The sequence below is a fragment of the Momordica charantia genome (assembly GCF_013281855.1).
Source record: "Momordica charantia cultivar OHB3-1 chromosome 1 unlocalized genomic scaffold, Mcharantia_2.0 BLBB01000001.1, whole genome shotgun sequence".
NCBI classification, from domain to species: domain Eukaryota; kingdom Viridiplantae; phylum Streptophyta; class Magnoliopsida; order Cucurbitales; family Cucurbitaceae; genus Momordica; species Momordica charantia.
Window position 1 is genome coordinate 9,312,835 of NW_028275157.1, and position 10,563 is coordinate 9,323,397.

General features: G+C 35.9%; 1 long non-coding RNA gene across 1 annotated transcript; it reads left to right on the top strand.

Moving 5' to 3' along the window:
* The first annotated feature begins 4,760 nt into the window (after nt 1-4,760).
* LOC148213236 (uncharacterized) lies at nt 4,761-10,324 on the top strand. Its single transcript, XR_015788395.1, has 4 exons — nt 4,761-6,132; nt 7,421-7,839; nt 9,539-9,833; nt 9,917-10,324. It is a non-coding gene; the product is annotated as an uncharacterized LOC148213236 (long non-coding RNA).
* The last annotated feature ends 239 nt before the right edge of the window (nt 10,325-10,563 follow it).

Genomic DNA, 10,563 nt, shown 5'->3' on the forward strand with positions numbered 1-10,563 from the left:
CGGATGGGGGTATGGTCATCTCTACTCCATCCGTTGCCTTTTCATGCAACGACGCTTCTACAGGAACCACATCGTCCTTCTTTCCAGCATCGGAACCTCCAGGTTGGTGGTCATCAGCATCCCCATCATGCTCGGGGATAACATTGGATACCAATGGATGTGACACGTGGACTGTATCCGACGGAGAGACACCAATATTCACCTCTCGCCTATCGATCTGCAAACGAACTAACGTATTAGCACTTCGATTGAATGAATACATACAGTATACGAACTATACCAAGTCATAGGAAAAAGCTACCTGGCACAACCGTTGAAGCATGAGTTTCATTTCACTCAAGTCGGACTTGACCTTCGCCAAATCCGTCTTCACCTCCGCCATGTCTGAAGCTAAAAGATCCAGCCTTCTCTCCATAGCCCCGAATCTATCATTCGATCGACGGGTGTCGTGCCGTTGTGTAGGGAAAACATCGCGTGATGTCGCTCGCGGTGATTGCCGCGTGCTTTGCCCCACATTCGATCGAATAGAAGTACTTGGTTGAAGTACTTCGACCGGTGTCCGTTGCCCACCTTCAGATGCGGCCTCTGTACGTGGCATATCCGAAGACTCATCTGACATTGCCTGTACATTCGTTTCCAACGAATGCGCATCGTCGAGTGGGAGATCGTCTTCGTCGCCAAGATTGTCGGTGATGGGGGAAGGATTGTGTCCATCATCACTGTCGGAGGTGGAACACCCAGGCGCAGTTAAATCAACCACCTCTCTTTCGTCCAATGGACACCTCTGGTAGTCCTTATCCAGCTCCGTCTCCACGAGTGGATAAGATATGACCAACTGAACGTAAATCACAAGAACATAAGGAAGTGTAAATACCATTACAACTAGACAACAATAAACATGTTATAGATCACTTACCACCGCTGAACCAAGGACCTCCTCCCCCAGATCTTTTGTATCGACGACTCTACTGCACGAATACCGAATTATCCGGGGAATGGCGGTCTCGCTCAAACGATTGACACCGGGAGTGATGAGAGATGGGACAACCTCGTATATCCACACCTGAATATAAAATTTCAGTTTAGTCTCACACCTAAAAAAAGTTTTCACAAACAAGGACAACGAGTATGCATACGTATTGATTACCTGAAACGCAAGCGGAAATCCCTGTAGGCTATACTTTACTAGATACTTTTTGTTCGTTCTTACTTTGTTCTTGTATAGCGCAACTTTTCCATTCATCGCACGCTTCAAACCGTTAACTGTCCTACTCCAGACATCAGAACCCCAGTCCAAATGGTTGAAGTAGTCCAAGTCATCGACTTGGTTGTACAAGTCGATGTCAACCTTCGACTTGCTCTTGCTCTTTCCCATCATCACAAGCTCCGTGTACAAAATTAATGTCACTTTAACGGCGTCCTCGTCGTCCTCGAAATCAGTCTGTTTGTAAACCTCCACAAACTCTTCGAGCAGCATGGAGGCTTCATCGTTGAAGTACTTCCTCCGCAACCTATTCTTTCCAATCTTTTTCTGGACCACCTTTCCGGGCAGCCGCCACAATCCCGTTATAAGCATGAATTGATCCTTCGAGAATGTCAACACGTTGCCACCAATTAAGAAACTCATGCTGTCGTCACTGCTCCTAGCAACCTCCCTTGACAGAAAGTGATGAACTACACCACTGCAGAACATCATCTCCAAGTCGACAAATCGACCAAATATTGTTCTTCTACGGAACATATCAAGTTGGTCCGCTGTGAGTTTATCCTTGATAAGCCTGTTGACATTGCTCAAGTGAGACATGCTGGTGGCTTGATCCGGAAAGCGGTCATTGTCCTTAATCCTCAACTGATGGTCCATTGTGCACCTGCAACAAATTGAACAAGATATATGATGACAAATTAAGCAGATAGAGAAACGGAAACACGCAAGTAGTTCAAAAATTTAATAATTGAACATGATACATAATCACGGATTAAGAAGACAGGGAAAGGGGAACACGCAACTAGTTCAAATACAAAATGTAAAACACTGTAATTTTTCTCGATCTCGATGTTTCTCTACCTATTTCACACCCTATAATTGCAAATCAATTGAGCTTCTCTCGTTCTCGATATTTCTCGCTCTCGATCTTTCTAGCTCTCGATGTTCTAGCTCTCGATATTTCTAGCTCTCGATTTTTCAAGTTCACTGTATCCATCACGATGATTCTCGATTTTGCTCTTCCTAGCACACTCACGATAATTGTAAATCAATGGAGATTCTCTCGTTCTCGATATGTCTCGCTCTCGATCTTTGTAGCTATCGATTTTTCTAGCTCTCGACCTTTCATGTTCACTGTATTTCTCGATCTCATTTTTGGCTCTAGCTATTTCAACTTCAGCCCCCCCCCCCAGTATTAGTTTTCAAAAACACGATTTTAGTCTCAATCGATTCATTTCCCTAGCGCCGATTACGTATTATTTTCCTCTTCTTCGAAAGCCCTAGATATGCAGTGTAAAAAATCCACAAAAATCGCAAAAGAGACAGAAGAACAACGTCGGGGTTGTACAGAACTTACAAACAATAGCTAAAATAGTGGTAATTAAAATGAAAATCTTAAGCTATTCGAGAGATAAATGCACTAACCCAAAGTTAACGATGAAATCTCCTTCGTTGTAATCTAAAATCTCCTTCGTTGTAATCTGCAACCAAAATCACTTCGTCTCACCGCTTGAAGACGACAGGGTCAGAGTTACCTTAGCGAGTCGTAATCGAAATACGATGGAGAAAGATAACGAGATTTAGAGAAATGTAATTTCAATCGCAGGTGAAGACAGTCAAATCTGAGTCGAGCGAAGAATGCTACAGTGTGAGTGCGCTAAAGATGGAACGGACTATTCGTATTACCTAAGTAAGGGAGGAGGGAAAACTAAAATTTGGGCCAAGTTAAGGAGGGGCATTGGAGGTCATTTGGCAAAGTAGGTGATGTCAGCAAATGATTAGAAAACTTGTGTTTTGAGAATGGCGATTAAAAAATTTAAAAGGTTCCTGCAGGAGGCTTATTTTGTCAATTTTCCCAAAATCCAAAAGATTGTTTCCAAGGTGGTAAGTTTTCATGTTTTCATCAAATAAAAAGTCAAAATAGGTTGGTTTATTTCGTCATATCTTGTTTTAGTCATTTTATAATTGCAAATTTTGATTCATTCATATTTAGACTACTTTTTCTTTCCTTATTTTCTTTTGTTTTTTGTTCCTTTTTCTTTATTCATTTATCTCCGTTGCTAATTTTATACTATTGTTTCTTGTCACATCACATTTGATTGGTCCAATTTTTTATAACATGTTTATTTAGATTACGCATATAATATTCGACGAATATGTATATATTATGTAATTGTCATCACGATATTACTCGGTGGAGATTTTTTAATTTTATCAAAGGTTTTTAATTTCAATTCTCAAAAGGAAACTTCCCAACGATGTAACCTCAAAATATTGGGAGGCTGATCTTCTTGGATTCTTAAGGGTAAAAATCAATATCTCACTAGGTCAAGATTTGATTTTTAATATGTTTCCTAATGAATTTTTAGTCATTTTCTCATTTATCCCCAATTGGTTTGGAAAAGTAATTGAAATATCAATATAAAATTGTTCGCGTTTTTTCCCTTAAAAAAAATATATCATATTTTGAAGCAAATAAATATCTTTTCTTTAAAAAATAAAAATATATTTCGTTTTGTAAATCTTCTTTTATAAGGAAAATTTTGCTGTAAAAAAAATATTTAAATGATAAAAGAAACATTTTTATAAAGACGTTTCCTCCTAAAAAGTTGACATTTTTAAAAGCACTCATGATATTTCTAAAAGTCAAAAAATAAAATCTTTTTCTAAATCTTATGAGAATTCAAGATGCCGATTCCCTAATATTCTTGAGGTGATCAATTTATTTTGAGAGACCAATTTAAATTTAAATAAACAAAATTTTCTTAATGGCTTTAGGCCACTCATAATTATTGTTCATTATTTACCTTACGAATAATGATCAATAAAATGTGAGACATTTAAAAATAAAAATAAAATTCTTTTTTTAAAGGTCATTTTCTTGAAAATAATATGAAAAATAAATTATCGTTCATTGAACATCAAAATATTCCAATTAAAAAAAAATCACACAAAAGTAACTTTTTGTATCACAGAAAATACAATGAGACCGTCATGTGAGTGAAAAGCAAAGGTCATGAAACGAGTGTTATGAGGTGCTAATACCTCACAAAAGATCCCCGAACCTATATCTTTTTGTGCATATCAACTTATTCAAGCATTTGGGTGGCTAATCACACCCTATAAATAAAGACTGGTGATGACTGCATTTTTCTCATCTCAGGAAGAAAGTTGGCCGCTCCACGTCGGAAACCCGTAGTGACAACCACGTAGAGCTGCCCAGTCTCGATGCAGAATCAAAAAGAGCTTGGAGCCAAAATTTAATGGGCCAAAAGCCCAAACTCTCGTTAGGTTTTTTCAGCACTTATATATATATATTACTAACATTTTTTGGGAGAGCAGCCGTAAAAACAAAAGTAGTGGGTTTTTTGTGCTGCAGATTTTTGGGTATTTTTGCAGCAATTTTGTGACCGAGGCTCAGGTGTTGGCAACACAGAAAGAGTAGATTGAGATCGATATTTTTGGAGTTGAGTTTTTCATTCCTGTACCTAAGTCGTTAGATTGCTTAAAAGTTAGAGGCTTTTGTTGGTACCTCTAGGAGATATTCTAGGAGATATTTTTGGGGAAAGTTTATTGTTACCAATTCTTGACAATATTAATGAATTACCCACATCTGGGTGGAAGACTTGACGTAGTACTTAGTGGTGAACCAATATAATTTTGCTATGTCATTTTCTTGTGTTTACAGTTTTTTCCTTATTTGCATATTGTAGTTATGTTTGTATATTCGTGTGGGAAGGGAAATTGTTCAGCTATTAATTTCCCAACACTATTTTCCAATTTTACCTTATTAATTTACCCCTTTACTATTGGGCTTACTCTCGTTTTTTACCTCACTTTTGTGTGTTTAAGAACCATATAATAACATCTTTATGAGTCTTCATTTGAGGGGATGAAACTTTAGCCTCAACACATTTGCAAGAAAAAATATTGAGAGAGAGAGAGGAAAACTTACATTCTCGAAGCGCCACCGTTGTCGAGAAGGCCATTGCTGTGAACAACTGCTGCTGCCTAGGAGATCTAGCGATTCCGTCGAGGAGAACCAGCACTATAGATTATCGACTTCGTCTGATTTGGGCGTGGAGAAAAATATCCATTCGTGTGTTGCATCTGGCATCGAGTTCAGAGAGGAATCAATCGTCGGACTTGCTGCAGCCGTAAGGAATATTTCTGGCGAAAGAACAGGCTGTCCATTCAAATCCGTGAGGAGACCGAGAGGAAAACAACAAAGGTTGTATCTCTCCGTTCTCTCTTTAATTTTTTTTTGTGCATTTATTCCTTATGAACATTATGTTGTATGTAATTGTAATATTTCGATCCTTAAACTCACAAAGTTATCATCTTTGCAAGTGGATGTAGGTCTTAACGGACTGAACCACTATAAATCTCGTGTTATTTCTCACATATACTGATTTTTAGTTCCATATCGAATCTAGCCAGCGATGTAAATTACTGAAAATCGCTTGTATACTTACTATTTTGACAAAATAATTGTTGGAAAACCATTGGGACAAAATAATTGTTGGAAAACCATTGGGATTGTTATTGAGTTAATAACAATAATTAGTATCAGAGCTTAATCCCGTGTAATCCGTGTAAATTGCATACTTTTTAGGATAAAAGAATTTTGTGCATATTTTTCTTGAATAATTTCTTTTTAGCAATATTCTTCAAATTTATTATTCTTTGAAAAAGGTTTGCTGTCCAATTTTATTTTGTGTTGCAAGATGAGTACAAAGTTCGAGGTGGAGTGATTTGATGGCAAGAGACTTCAGTCTCTGGAAGATTAAAATTATGGCTATCCTCCAACATTTCGGCTAGTGTAATGGTGGACCAATTGGTTGAGATAAATAAGGTAGCTCAAAGCCTTATCATATTGCATTTTTCTGACATGGTTTTTCGACAAATGAGGAGCGAGGATACTGCCGGTAAGCTTTGGAGTAATTTACAATTAACCTATCAAAAGGTATCATTATCTAACACGATCTTTATTAAGTCTAAACTCTTTAGGTTTAAAATGAATTCTAGTAAAAGCATGAAGAATAATTTAGATGAATTCCATAGAATTATTATGAGGTGGAGAATATAGGTGTGAACTTTTTTCAATGAGAATCATGTTATTGTTCTTGTTAACTTTTTGACTGATGCATATAATGATGTGAAATATGCTACGAAGTATGATAGGGGATGAGTTAACTACTAATGTTGTGCTTACTGCCATTAGAACTAAAGAAATGGAATTACCAAAAAAAAAAAGGTTAGTGAATATTTGTATGGTAGAGAGATCGGAAGGTCAAAGGGGTAGAAGAAGAGATAGATCCAAGTCTTAGGGGGATAAAAGTAGAAAATGTTACCATTGTACTAAAGAGTGCCAATTAGAAGAATACAGACTTTAGGAATAAAAACTAATCAGATAAAGAGAAAGGAGAGTCTAGTGTTGTTATGATAAGTGAAGAGTACAATGAAGTCCTTATGGTTAACACCACTTGTGAAAATTAAACTTGGATTTTAGATTCGGTTGTTCTTTCTATCGATTTCGTATTCGATCCGGCTCGATTTTATTGTATTTTATTTTTATATCTTAATTATTTTCATTTGAAAAAAAAAAGAAAAAACTAAATTTTACTTTATTATTACTATTAGGGTAAAATTTTATTTAAATTAAAAAAACGTGGATTTTATTTAAAGGGACTTGTAAGAAAATAAAAAAGATTTTATTTTAAAAAAGAATTATGTTTTAAATAAAAAAATTTGTTTTAATTTTAAAAAAGGTTGATTCTTTTTGGGTGAGAAGAAATAATTTTATCATTTTATTTTGTTTTCTCGAACCGAGAGATCATAATCGGGATTCTAATGCATATCCATATATTTTTTTCATCCTCAAAACCTCTATAACGTGACACCCCCTCCTCCCTCTTCCTCTGCTTTTTTCTCTATTTCTTAGTTGACTCTCCTTTGTTATCATTGCTACTATGCATATTTAAGAGGGGAACACACATGACACAAAACAGAGAGCATAGCAAAAAGAGAACTGTTGAGAAGTTAGACTAAAAAACTAAATCTTTTTCCCTCTTCTTCTACACTACCAAAAACTCTAGCCACTTTTCTTTTCATTTTTTATTCTCTCTCTAAAACCCCACCATCTTCTTGATCATCTTCTACATTTTCTCCTTTCCCTCCATCTTCTTCCCTTATCCTTCATCTTCTTCCACATAGATCTCATTATGACGAACCCCTTCGACACCCACACAGAAGGTAGCGGCAGACTCTGGCGAACACCCCGGCGTGGCAGATCCGGCAGGGACTGCAAACTCCAACGACCACACCGGCATGACAGATCCGGCAGTGATCGACCGACAGTGGTGCGAATAGCAATTTCTGGAGGCGTCAAAGGTAGCGGATCAGGCGCCCGACCTTCTGAAAACCTACTTTGGCATTGGACAACATCCTCTACAAACTCCGATAGCACACCCACAGTAGATCTCAGTGAGCTCCCGCAGCACACCCACGATCCGGCGTTGAACCAGCATTCCAACGGCACCTGCGAAGCTTCAGACGACACTTTCGACGATCCATTTCTTGCAACAACAAATCTGGCAGTGACGACTTCCATCCTGATAATTAAGTGAGTAAAGGTGGGTGAAAATGTATTTTTTGCGAGGAAACTGAAAAAGAAAAAAAGCTTGTTGGAAAAAAATTTAGTTTTTTTTCGTTAATAAGAAAAAATGTTTTTCTATGAGTAAAAGAATCTAAGTTTTTTAGAAAAGAAAAAAAAGAAAATCTTTAAAGTGAGTTTTAAATAAATTTTTAAAAAGAAAATAAAAGATTTTGATTAACAGAGTTTTTTAAAATGAAAATAAATAAAGATGGGTTTGATTTTGTATTTGAGTTTTAGACATGTTTGTTTTTAATATAAAATAAATAAAAACTTTTATTTTCAAATAAAGGATTTTGTTTCAAAATAAAGTCTTTGGAAATAAACTTCTTTTTAATAAAGAGTATAGAATTTTGTAAATAAATTTTGTTCTAAAAAAAATTGAGTTCCTTTACATTAGTAAAATTTAAGTTTAAAAAAACAAAAAAAACAAAAATTGTTTTAATTACAGTCTACCATTACATTTACATGCATTTAGAACCTACTCATCGTTGCATGAAGTTTAATCATATCATTGGGACGTTTGGTAGCATATTTAGGTAAGTTTCTTTTATTAAAGAAAATTAAATTAAAAAAGCAGCTATATTTCTCATGCATCATTTCCTATGTGTCCATATCATAAATTAAAAAAAAAATTGATCTTGCATGTATCATTGTACATGTCCATCGTACCCATGCATCACTAAAAAAAGGGGTCTATATTTGGCAGGCATCATTCCACATGCATGTTCATAACTATTTCAAAATTTTCTCCCAATTTTTGATCCAACATTTGTATAACATCATCTCATCATGCATATGAATTTCTATTTTATTAAAAAAAAAATATAAACTTTTGTCAATTCTCCATTACATTATCAACAATAACTCTCATTTCTTTATTTTGGAAAGAAAGATAGCTCACATTCTTACTAAACAAGGTACATAGTAAACAAAACATGGAAAAACTGAATGCTGAGCTAAAGAAAATAAGAGAAGAATCTTGAGGACAAGTTGCAATGATTCTCGCTAATCTAGAGAAAGGTTTAGGGTAGTATCTCAGCCTGATCCTCGTGATTTACCAGAGTCTGGCACCTCTTTCCACCAACCGACAAAGGAACCCAATCATTGTATAGTCGTTTGAACACGTTGGGATTAGTGGGCAAATTGCCAGTTCTTAAAGAAGGTTAATAGATCCGTACAAGTAATCAAGCTGGATTTACATTTCCAAACGAGGGATTACCAAATGCAAATGTTATAATTCCCAGTCTGAATTGCCTTACATGCAACGTCGGCAGAAAATGACAAAGAAGTTATCACAAGTGAAAAAGTTGAAATACTAGAAGAAAGATTAAAGGCAATTTAAGGAACTAACATCTTCCGGCAACATCGATCTTACACAACTATGTCTCGTGTCAAGTGTGGTACTCCACCAAAGTTCAAAGTGCCTAAATTTAAAAAGTATGACGTCGTCTTGTCTCATAAGCCACCTCATTATGTATTGCTGGAAAATATCAGCACATCCTCATAATGATAAGCTACTTATACACTTTTTCTAAGACAGCTTAATTGAGTCAGCTAATCGTTGGTATATGTAGTTAAATAATGCATGTATTTACTCTTAGAAAAGTTTGATTTATTTATTTATAAAGCAATACAAGCATAATATAGACATGACTCCAGATCGACTAGACTTGCAGAAAATGGAGATTAAGAGCACAGAGAGCTTAAAGTGTATGCCCAGAGGTGGAAAGACATAGCAACCCAAGTACAATCACCTTTGAATGATAGGGACTGCATCAACCAATTTTTCAGACATCGTGATGATTGGAGAAAGAATTGAATACGGAGTCAAGCATGACAAGATATTTAGCTACGCAAGTGAATTGCCAATTGAAGAGAATGAAGACTCCATCAAGAAGGAGGATGGTGAAGTCCAAGTAATATCTTATGCTCCCAAGTTAAAGTGTGATTACAGAGGACGCCAACAAAGCTGTATGTCATGCAATTCTTCTCAAGTTAATTACATATGTGTATCTACACCTATAAATCCACTTGCTCTGCAATTTGGTCCACAGGCAATGGGGCAAAATTTCTCCTACGGTCGTAGTGGAAAGAGGCAACCTAAGAGAGTGAACATTGACTCAATACTGGTAACATATACCAAGTTGTTACCTCACCTATTCGAGGAAAATCTTTTGATTCATATACCCACAAAACCAGTACAACCAGTACAACCTCCATACCTGAAGTGGTATGATCCCGATACTTGTTGTAACTATCATGGAGGAGTTATAGGACATTCAACCGATAACTATACTTCACTAAAGCATAAAGTGTAAGTTATAATGAAGGTATGATGACTTAGGTTTTCATAGGAAGATGGTCCACATATGAAGCACTAGAATCACGAGTTCACGAGACTATGGAAATCAATGTGGATCTAATATTTTCCCATTATTAATAAAGTCTATTTCTTCTTTGAAGTCATCTTTTAAATTGCTAAGATTGGAAGATACGAATGACTCATAGCTTCTATTTCTTCTTTGAAGTCATCTTTTAAATTGCTAAGATTGGAAGATACGAATGACTCATAGCTTGCCAATGTTAAAATGGCAATGAAGTTTTATTTACTCATGATTTAGCCAAGTATTTGTTTAAAAAAGAATGCGAGTATGTGAAAATTGAGCTATTTTTCTTAAAATGAAAATTTCAAAATCGTACA